The sequence below is a fragment of the Diadema setosum genome, chromosome 3 (assembly GCF_964275005.1).
Source record: "Diadema setosum chromosome 3, eeDiaSeto1, whole genome shotgun sequence".
Taxonomy (NCBI): Eukaryota; Metazoa; Echinodermata; class Echinoidea; order Diadematoida; family Diadematidae; genus Diadema; species Diadema setosum.
In genome coordinates this window covers 44,828,468-44,840,667 of record NC_092687.1, presented here as the reverse complement: position 1 = coordinate 44,840,667, position 12,200 = coordinate 44,828,468, and the positions used below count along the sequence as shown (strand labels likewise).

Here is a 12,200-nt window from a genome sequence, read left to right as displayed (position 1 = left end):
CTGCAACTCATTAAATTGTCATTGTTTCCCTCTTATCTACATATGCAATGCCTGCAGGATTTTTTCTTGAAACTTAGTGTATGCATACACAAGTATTACCCAATACGTATTCTCTTGGAAGTTTCTTGTCAAAATGTCAAAGGCCAAACGGTTAAAGGTCAAGTGAAAGCGCTAAATTTCATTTCTTCTTTAAACTTATGAAAGGGTCAAAAGTTGGGTACAAATCTCCAAATACCTGCACTCTTATTAGACTTGATAGCCATTCAACCAAATAAACCTAGTTCAAGTAAAGTGAACATTCATTGCATTTGTGACTAACCTGTCATTCTTAATATTTTTGCCAGTAGTTATGTGAAACTGTCATCACACATTGTCAAGACATTGTGGTAAAGACCTATTTGGAGAACCATGCATTATGGTGGAGGCAAACCAGTCGCCATAGCGACATTTCTAGTTTGTACATGTTTCATTTTGTTTCCAATAAGTACACTTTATAATTATGTATACATGTACACCTTCAAATTGCTTTTGCAGCTGTGAGTTTATGTGACCCTCTATTCATGTGTGTGAAGCCTTGGTGATGTGAATACTAGTAGATACATGTTTGTGTACCTGCCTCCAGAGTACTCAGGGACATTTGTACACCCTCAAACGTTCATGCAGTTTGGACTATTAATGAAGTTATCTCTGTATCATTTGAGTGAAACCTTGCCAAAAGTGTAGATGGCATGTAATTTACAGAGTACAATTGCCTCAAAAACATTTGTGTTATTCTAGCTTTACTAGTATTTATTCACTTACAAAACATTCAAGCAATATTCACAACTCTTCCATGTTTGTACAACATGTACCAGTATAGTTTGTTTATTGCCAGTTTGAAAACTTGCCTGCAAATTATTTATACGGATCTGCTTGATACAATGTAGCTCTGCAATTGTTCAAACTACATGTACCTGGTACATGTACATGCGTTTGCTTTTGTCTTTTTACTGAGCTTCACCAGAAGAATTATTTTTGAAATGTTCACTGTACATCACAGTCAAGACAGACTGTTCCTACTCATGTTCCTACTCAAAAGACCGCTGACAGTTGTACCTTTCATAGGTCTCTTACATGTGACTTGGCCTGAGACTGATACCAATTCCACCACCACCACCAAAAAAAAAAAAAAAAAAAAAAAAATATATATATATATATATATATATATACATATATAAGTAAATGGATGAATAAATTAATAAATAAATAAAATAATCTAAACTGCACTTGACTATAATGCTAAAAAGTAGATAAAACTGTAGACTGCTTATGCAGCTCTTGCTTTTGGTAACGTACATATTTTTGTCTTGTGTGTGATACATTGCCATGAAGAGTGATGGATACAGTACCTTGAAACTAAACTACAATGTAGTTCTTTCAACACCTACATGTAATAAATAAGTGGAGATGTATATACATTTATAAAGGACAGAGAACTTGTCGATTGTGGTCCTTTCTCTGTTGTTATTAATGAATAAAGAAGGTATTTTACTAATTGATGAAAATGACATGTGCAATAATGTATCGAAAGTTCTTTGCCTAGTTAGGTAGGCCTCCTAAAGTAATAGAGAGAATAGGCACAATGGCCTCCCATTGTAGTGAAGTCCTTTAGGATCAGCAGTTTTCTTTTGTTATATCAAAATGTTAGGTAACGGCTCGTTATTCCGTAGGTTCGTTATTCCGAAGGCTCTTTATTCCTGAGATTTGTTATTGCGAAGGTTCATTGTTTCAAATTTCATTTTCAGATTGACCAATCTTCGGGAATAACGAACCTTCAGAATAACGCTACACATTTTCGGATTAATGAACCTCTAGGTACCAAGGTACTATATAGGGAATTTGCTCGTTTCGGAGTAACAACCCTTCGGAATAACGAACCTTCTAAACAGTGACCTTGGGAATAATGAACAGCACTTGTTATAACCGAGCAAATTAAAAAAAAAAAAGTGGATAATGTTGTAAGTGGAATTTTGATATAAAGTAACTGTGTTCACTTTGACGGGAGTGAAGGGTATAACTAGTGGTTATAGTATATTTGAGTGAATGCTTATGATGCTTTGAATTGAGAGAGAGTGATCTGAATGATTGATGGCAGAATGAAACTGAGAATCAGACAGCACTTCCCATCAACGAAATCAGAAGGGTGGACAAAAGCAAACCAAATAAACATACTTGTACATTTTGTATTATGATTTACAAGAAAAGGGAAAACATGCAATCGGAAAGAGTTCCTTATGTCCCCCCTCCCCCCACACCACCAATTTAAACAAAATAAACAAACCACCATTCCCCCTCACTAATAATAAATTAAATAAAGGTTATGGGAAGTCTTCCCATAAATAGCATAACCTTTATTTAGTCCATTACTGGTATTAGAAAAAAAAAATAGCAATCTATCCATTTTGCGCAAACTAGTGGGGGGGGGGGGGACATAAGGAACTCTTTCCATGTAATCGAAGAAAGAGAGGGAGAGGGAGTGGGAGAGAGGCCCAGCAAGAGGCAGTAGACTATTAGTACCTAATATCTAATGACAGACACAAGTACAGTATATCACAGCTAGACGCTCATAACTGACCATGTCGAGTACATGTAGTACGTTGCCTGCATGGGGTCGCTCGTAACACACGAACAAAGGCATCGAGGACACACGTCAATTTCTATATGTGGGACAATACTGTATTTTCGCGATTTTGTGCCGAGAAAAAAAGGAATGACATCCCCATGATTTCGGCTGGCTGCTGACCCATCTACAAATCATCACATTACACTCTAGGTATCATCTTAAAGCTGAATAATTATTCTTTTACATGGTATAACTTTCGTTGGTGCCCTGCGATGAAAAAGAAGACTTTTAGGAGGATTTTAGAAGAATATCTGTACCCATTATTTCCGGAACATCGGCAATTAATTAGCCACGAAGTTGATAGTCTTTCATGTCGTTCTTGGAAAAATGAACAAGATTACATCCAAGTTTTAACCCTTACCTATCAAATAAAGAAAAATCATGTGAAAATGTAATTCAGTGACCAAGATATGAGCATTTCAAAACGACTCTGCAATCGCGCTCTCCCATACCATGACCTGCGGGGTCAACTCGAGGTCACGCCTGCGAGGACTTGGATATTTTGCTCATTGGATATTTTCGGGCTTGCCGACTGACTGATCCCACCGATGTGGATGAACGTGTACGTGTCACAAACTGCACAGTTGGAGGTGTAGCCCACGGCGGTGTGTATGAGATACCTTCTTGGCTGTACACAGCCCAGTCGCTGTACGTGTATTCGCACAGCGTAGTACACACACTAGTGACAGCGTCTGGTCGGCCAGAGGCAGTTGAGTGCTACGGCTCAGCGCGACTTCGCGCGGTCACACAACAGACAGCGATTGCTTTATTACTGTAGCTATGCGTACAGTTGTAGCACCATCGTGTCTCACTCGCTCTCGATCGGGCGGAAAATCGGGAGGAAAGTTTGTGGATGGCACAAACACACCGCATGGTGGTGCTGTTGAAGTAACGGCCGATCGTACTTATTCGAAAGAAAAAACTGACCGCGAAACTGGCGAAACTAGATTTTGAAGCACTTCGGTGATCGGGTAATTTCAGTAATTTCAACCCTCAAAATCCATGTATATCAATGTCAGAATGCTATATAATACTCTACAATGTCTCGTTGAGAAAATCAATCGCGTTCGTGGCTTTTGGCGACAATTCAGGTGTCTAATCGACTACTGTACACGGGCTTTAACATTCATGTACAAACCGGGACTCGCATTCTTGAGGTTACAAAAACTGATAATTGCAGATTTTAAATTATTGCAAAATAATAAAGCCAAATCTTACAAATTTTATGTTTGTTGTATACCATATATTTATTCTATTGTAAGTGTAGGAAATGTTTACATTGTCGAAATGAGCATAGAGAGAAAGATTTAAGTCGCACTTACGGCACAAAGGGAAAAGCATTGGAGGTTGAAAGCGGAAGTGAACTTTCACCTACAATAATGAGTAATCACAGAAATATGTGTTTTAATACCCTTTAAGTTTAAAATTTTCTTCTTCTATAGAAGCTCTCTAGAGTTTGAATACTTGTTCATCTTACCTGCCTTGATATATGTCCAGCAGGTGTGTAGTTGTGGGTTCCTGAGCAACTTTGTTATACTCCACGTACTCAAAAATAGAACCTGCTGAGAGCGTGATGGGTTGCATGATATAACGTCCTCTCTACGACGGAATTAAAAGAACCGCGTTATAACTGTCTTTGCTCAGTTATACATTATGATGCCGTCCCTGTGCAAATATGACACTGAATATGAACTGACAAATATTGGTTGAGTTATTTATGAAAGTTCATAAAGCAACTGTCCAAACTGAATTGTCTTTTCTGGTTCATTTTTCTGCCAATTCCATCCGCAGGAAGTATGTTATGTTTTAATTTTTTTATCACATTATTGAGACAGGCTTGACAAAAGAAAAAGTGTATCATTTGTAATGATAAGAATAGTTTCGGAGAAGAGCATTGAAATGGGTTTCCTGAAGAGTACCTCTTTTTCAAGGACATGTTTGAATTCCTGACCGACGGAAATGACATTTGACTTTTCTACTGAGTCCATGTTAATAACATGACGCTGCTAACCATCGTTGCTTCTTTCTTATAATTAGTATTGAGGATAAATCTCACATGTTCCCCTTTATCTATACTCTTCAGGAAATTGTCAATGAAAAATCTATGAGAAGATGATGTCTTCTGGAATGGATGATCAGCAACACTGACTGACAAAAGCAGACCAAGTTTGAGAGTACAGCGACCACACTAAAATTATTGCGACTGTAACACTGGCGGCTCAAGTACGTGTCCCGGCTTTGCGGGTGAGTTGAGCGGCTTCATAATTATCTTGAAAACGTTCCAAAACACACGCACTTAATATGAAGGGCAAAATGAAACAGAAATGTCTGATTTTGCATCAGCGTCGACAAAAGATTTTGCTGTCGTCTTTTTTTGTTAATAGAATATAATGGCAAAATGATGATGAGGATAATAGTAATAATAAACATAAATTAAGCCTAGCCAATCCCTCCAGCAATTATTCATTAAAATGTTACTGATAAATAATATGACCATACAGTAAACTTTGATACACATACCTGGGTCCCGTTTCGTAAAACCAAGGAGGTTTAGGAGTTGGGGTTCCAACTGGCTGTAATTATTCAAACAGTTGTCAGTTTTCTATTGATGTACAAAAGAATTCAACAGCTGAATTTGTGCCTTTGCTGTTCTGGATTCGATGCTGCTGTCTTGCTGAGCAATTTGGAAAATTCATTTTGAGCGTTAACACAATGTTGGCTATGTTTTGCTTGCTCATTAATTAAATGAAATTAAAGAATATAAAACAAAAGTCAATCCCGTCCAGAAATATGTGCAAAATTGTAAATCAGAGCTGTATCACGTGAAAATGTTAAAAACTGTATCGTCCTGGAAAGACGATTTTATCACTTTCCACTTAATTCCAACTAATAAACCTGAAATGGAATAATCTTATAAGTATAATCGTTTATTAATAAATATATAAGATTAGCGGTCGGGCATGGCCAGTCGAGTAATTTTCATTTTTATTATTTTTTTTTTGCGCAATTTCTTTTCGCGCATCCCCGTGTCTTTACCATGATACTATCTTTTATAAGTAAGGATGGCGAAAAAGTAATTATCATCACAAGGACATATCTTCCTTACAGAAAGTGGCTGGTGATTATGCAATTGTCAATTGATTCTATTGTAAATTTTATTCCTATCTGCATGGCAGATCCACTTAGGCACATGCTTCAAATATTTTCCAGTGGCGCCATCAAACATGGGTTCAAAGGAAATATGACAGTAAATTGTGATTCCATTCTCTTGAACCTCCTTGATAAAACTTGCTATCAGTGACAAATTGTGATAGTTGTTACAAGCTGCTGAAATCATTGCATCTGTGATTGTCTGAGAGCAAATGAGTCATAGTAATGTAGCAGTTGTCACTGATAACAAGTTTTATGAAACGGGCCCTAATCATTATCATCTGTGTATGTATCGACAGTTTTCCAATGCAGACTGTGTGTAATTGAAGTTAACTAGGGGATATTGTAGAACAATAATACATCACATTAAATTGCGTATGTGTGCATTTTCGCTTTGGTTGTACTCAGTCTATTCTATACAATATTTTTCCCCTATAAAATACAGTGAGACTTGTTGGTGGATCAAGCGAAAGGGAGGGCCGAGTTGAGATAAGGTGTAACGGTCAGTGGGGCACAGTTTGTGATGATTGTTGGGATATCAACGAAGCGCACGTCGTCTGCAGAGAGCTCGGCTACCCATCAGCCTCTGCTCATTATACCGAAGCCCATTTCGGGGAGGGATCTGGACCTATCTGGGTTGACCCAATCAGATGTGCTGGTACGGAACAATCTCTGCTGCAATGTCGGCGTGCGTACTGGGGATGTGAAGATTGTGAACATAATGAAGACGCTGGAGTCAGGTGTGAGGGAGACAGTAAGTTTTCTCCATTAGTCTACGGAAGTTACATTAGTAGGAAGACAGAAAAGCACCCCCATGCTACTCTTGTCAAGGTACATAAGATCTTATCAAATTTTTTTAAAGAATGCACATGGAACAGCTTGAATCACAAAGTATATAACAAAGTTTCTGTAGGGCCTATAAATGAATTGAATGAAAAGCATAATAAAAAAAACAGTGATATGATGACCCTTAACACGTACAAAAATGTATAACGATAGCCATAATCAACAGTACATTATAACTTTTGAATCAATTGTTTACTTTTCCTCAAAACTTCATCAATAATCATGTTCTACCTATGTATTGCTGCTTTCTCTCAATCTACATTCATATTTGGGTTTTGGTTTCTTTTGAAATAACGGGAAATGTGTGTCATAAGACAGACGAAAATGTGACGAGATGAATCCGTTCATGTATTTGTAGAAATTTGGGGAAAAATTCAGTAGCCAAATACATGTGCTGTAGCCGAATAAAGTGAGGGTTTAAAATTCGGGATGTTTTATTATCATGATTTTATATTTAGATGATATATATATATATATATATATATATATATATATATATATTTGAACCAGACGTGGACTCAAAGTGTTTTGACTCGGACTCGGTCTTGGACGAGACTGTAATGTCTACTGATGACATGCATTGTATCACCGAAAAGGATTGCATCCCCAAAACGACAACAGTAATAGTCACTGGGTGGGGTGGTGGAGGAAATATCCTTCAGACTATTAAAAAAAAAAAAGAATCAAATGTGAACATTTTTTATCATTTCCCTATTACGTCTATATTTGTTACAAATTTTATGAATTAGACAGCACTACAATTAGCTGCTCTAGAAATGTGATATCATGTGTCAATATATTCTTGCTAAGTTGATTCGCTAATATGATTCTTTTTGACGAAATTTCTTATAGATTACATTTTCAAGTGAATATCTTGACCAATCAGATAGCGATCTATAACTAGAGGATGTTAATGGTTCATGGTCCTTCCTTACAGTCAACAAGTTAAGATTAATATTGAATTATCAAAATAATGACCCGTTTAATATCATTTTGCTTCCTCTCCCTCCCTCTCTCTCTCTCTCTCTCTCTCTCTCTTTAAGGAACCGTCAAAGTAAAAACGTACAACGTTCGCAGCGAGCTGACATTAACTCCGACGGTAGCTGACCATGAGGGCGTCCTTCAGTGCAACGTTCTCAGCAGCGAACAGACCAGAACATTGCAAGTCCAACGTAAGTATATTTCCTTTAAAACAATAATTTTGGAGTTGCAAAATATTGGGCAAATTCCGCATGATTGAGATAAGCTTTTTTGAATGATGTAATTCGAGGGTTATTCAAGATTGTAATTTAGGCTACTTTATGATATTGTTTAATGGTTGTAAAAAGACAAGCCATCACGTTTAAGAATTCATATCAAATAAGAACTGTGCTAATCCTGCAAAACACAGACAGGAGTAAAACACACATGCACTTTCCATGCATCACTTTGACGTTTCAGGATCTCACAGATTGTACTCTTTGATGTTCCGACGATATTCTACATAAGTATTATTATATATATTTTTTAAGCCTTCCTGCCGCAGTGCTGCCGCTCTCTCGCGTAGTATTATACATTAGACAAGGAATAGCCCAGGGATCATCTCAACCGATTTTTATTGCAAGCGATTCAAAGAGCTCAAAAAATCTGCCTCGACGAGACGGAATTCTCCATTTTCATAGTCTCGAACAAACGAAATTGTTATGTAAGACACATTTCCACAATGTTAGGACATTCCCTGTATAATTGGGACAGGATACATAATTACTCATCTACTTTTCTGTTTGTGTAGACTATAGCAAATACTAACAGAAACGTTTGAATTAAGTCTAAAATATTTAATTCAATGTTTATGACCAACAGTGTATAAAATTAGATAGTATAACCTTAGGTAGACTTTAATCAGCAGTGACCAGACTAGCTGTCTGCCTTTTTTAACGTGACAGATGCCCCCGGGGATAATATCATCCTCATCCAGATCCACCATCTCCAGGATGAACACGAAATCAATGACCTTAACATCACGTGTCACGTCAACCCATGTGACCAACCATTTCCATCAATCAGTACATACGACATTGCAATCAATGACGTCATTCAGTCATCTTGAAGCTCTCCTTCGGTGACCCTTGACCCTCTTCCCAGTGGATGCGTGGAAATCTCCTGCACCGGTGATAATGAGATCGGTCGGACAACCACCACACAGACGTACTGTACAAAAAGCTGCGGTAAGAGGACATTTGCAATTTTGAATCCTTCTATGATATTAAGCATCAAGTTTATATCAGACTCCAAAGCCATTCGAGATTTTGTAATACTTGATAGGGTCACTACATGAAGTAAGTTTTGGCTTAGGAACACTTGTAATTTGATGACGGTCATAACCACTATTGGGAGATTTGGAACTATTATCAATTTCACTGTTCTAACTGCCATTACAAGGATTTCCAATAAAACCAGCATAGACTAGTTGGATAATTTTGTTTTTATTACTAGTGTCACTCTTCTGACTACCTATGGAGCGTATTTAGTTATAACATTGTAACTGCACGTCTTTCATTTTCACTAGAAACCAGTGGCGATCCTCCAGCAGCTGATATATTGTCGATCAAGACTTCAGAGTTTCTGGACAAAGACCGTCAGATGAATCTGCTAATCCTGTGCAGAGCGAACCTAAGCGACCAGTCGTACCCGTACCTCCATTCGTATTCTATTGGAGTTGATGGGACCATCCTGTCCAACGCGAGCTGGACCTCTGCCGTCTTGAGACCACGCCCAAACAGGTGTATTAATGTCACGTGTTCCGCATCTAATGGCGTCGGAATTACTTCCACATTGGCAAAGCACTGTCCGAGGGGTGAGCAATAGGAAATCAAAAAGTACCTCTCTCCCATCGTCTCCACGGCATTGATTAATAGAATTTTATTATTTCCTCTGTAGAAATCCTTTGCGGGACACGTTATTGTAAATTTTGGAAATCATTTGCAATGGTCTGGAGTAATTCGGGACTTTAGGGATTGGTGGGAATAGCTGAAAATGTCTGATATTTGCCATTCATGAAGTTTAATTTCTGTCCAGTAATATGGACTTTCCCCCTTTCATTTATGTTAATGTATTACAAACAACCAAACAATGTTTGTAATTGAAGAAGGCTTCCTTTCACAGCAAAATAGGTAACAGTATTTCATTATTCTGCTTTAGTGCTTTACCAGAAGAAAGAATCGTTTGACGTATACATAGCTATGGATCAAGCCCTAGAGAAACTTTACATGGTCATTAATACTTAATTAGGGAGACGCTACATGTCTCCTTTATTAAGTAATTATATCTTATTTAACTTTATTAAGTCCTTTCAAATTGCCTGCTTCACCGCTGGCATTGTTTAGTGCACATTTCCAACACATTGTGTCCGTAAAGCCGGATTTACGTGCATGTATATGTTTAAGACAATACATTATGTTATAAGGCCTCCGCAACTTTTGTGAACTTATTTTTGGTACTACATCCCATGTACATCTATTTCCATTCCTCAGACCAACCTGCGCCTAACATCATTTCTATCAAGGTAGAAGAAGACAAGGATGAGTGGGGAACGAATCTCAGTATCTCATGTCACGTGGATCCGATCGACCAACCGTTTCCACCGATCGGTGTCTTCGAAATCACCGCTGATGGAGACATTTTGTCAAGAACAAACGCATCTGCAACGAACATGGAAGGTCAACCCAACCGGTGTATCGATATATCGTGTACCGGTATCAATCAATTCGGGGAGACGGTTTCTACGTGGAACTATTGCCCACTGAGAACAGGTAGATTTCTTATAGCTTCTGATAATAATAGAAAGGACAATAGATGAGTTTATGTTTAAATTTGTTGAAATGCTTTTATATATTTCGGCTTTTTGGTCTCTTTGTTATGTTTTGCTTAGGCAAGTTTTATATGCCTGTTATAGGTGAAGATAAGATAACTAATGAGAAAACAAATGGCTTGTTTAATTTCATATATTCTTTTAAGTGAGATTATTTCATGGATATAATATTATGTGCTTTTTTGTTTTGACTGAAGTTGTCGAGAATAGGTTTGTTCTGCTTTTGGACGAAGACAAATACCTTGTATCTTCTCTCATAGGTCAAGCGCCCCCAGCGAGGAACATCCTCTCCATCGAGACCCAGGAGATCAATGCGGAAGGAAGCCAGGTCATTCTCATTATCACGTGTCACATCAGTCTTCAAGACCAGCCGTTCCCACACCTTCACACTTACACCATCGTAGTCGACAACACCACGATCTCCTCGTCCAGCTGCGCCTCGGCTCTCATCAGACCACAACCAGGCAACAGGTGCATCAATGTCACGTGCTCTGGGACTAACGGGATTGGTTGGACCTACACAAGTGCTGAACACTGTCCAACTTTGGGTTCGGATAAAGGTATTAAAGTCAGACCGAGATACTCCGATGATGATTCAAAGTTCTAGTTCCAAGTTTGAAATTATTTTCATCACCATCAAATAAACAGAGAAAATTATATACAATGCTAAAAGCAGAACACATTTGTAATAATTGCAAAATACGTCAAGAAGTCATGGAGTGTTTTCATAAACTCTAAATCTGCCAAATCAATTCGACTCGATTTTGTAAGACATGTTCTAAGACTTAAATTCACTTGAAAGCAGGAACCAGTGTGTGTGTGTTTGTTTGTCAGTTGTAGTTAACTCCTAAGAAACACTCAAAGACGGGATCAAACTTATACATTATTGCATCCTGTAGGTGATAAGACGAATTGTGGACAAGAAATCTGGGGTCTGGGGTCTTACAGTCTGGACGAAATTTCCCCATGACATCTTTGTAGTTCTTTTTCCGTTCTGTCGAAGTAATTTTCACTCACTTAATATCTGGTCCTGCCTTACTACAGGTCCAATTGCTGGTCTTCGTCGAGGATTTCTTCAGCAGCCGTCGACAACGTACGCCCTGCTCGTCGCCGTGTTCTTCCTGTCGTCATTGACCTGTGCAACAGTAATAGTCAAGAGAAGAGAGGCCACTGTATTTTGAAAATTAAACACCTTGTAATACATTCCAACCTTCTTTTTTCTGATATTATTGTTTCTGCTGAATAAAGCTGAACCTTGGTCTTCAATCTGGCTTTCTTAATCATGACGGGGATAACCATGTTTTTTTGGCATATGACAGGATACTTTTTAGTTTTACTTCCTGTTCTTTTGTAAACACTACATCTGCGTCTTGTTTTAATCGTTCTTATTATTAAACCACAGATATCCATTTCATTATAAGACAGGACGTATCGATTGCTGCATTGTAAATGTATATATTTCATGAGATTTGCTCGTTTTCATAAACATGTAACATTGTGACTTGCTTTAACAGTTTCAGGTTGAACGATTTAAATGTTATACAATGGTGATACTAAACTCTCATAAAGCGCTCATTCTACTGAAAAAGATTCTCATGAAGGTGTGAAAAAAGCTATGTTATCTTCTTTCTTTACATAACTAGGCCTACCTGTTCATCACTCATGCCAAGTGCTGGTTTAAAACTATCATGA

At 37.9% G+C, this 12,200-nt stretch overlaps 1 pseudogene; it reads left to right on the top strand.

Annotated features, from left to right (window-relative positions):
- The first annotated feature begins 6,335 nt into the window (after positions 1-6,335).
- LOC140246916 (uncharacterized) lies at positions 6,336-11,689 on the top strand (annotated as a pseudogene).
- The last annotated feature ends 511 nt before the right edge of the window (positions 11,690-12,200 follow it).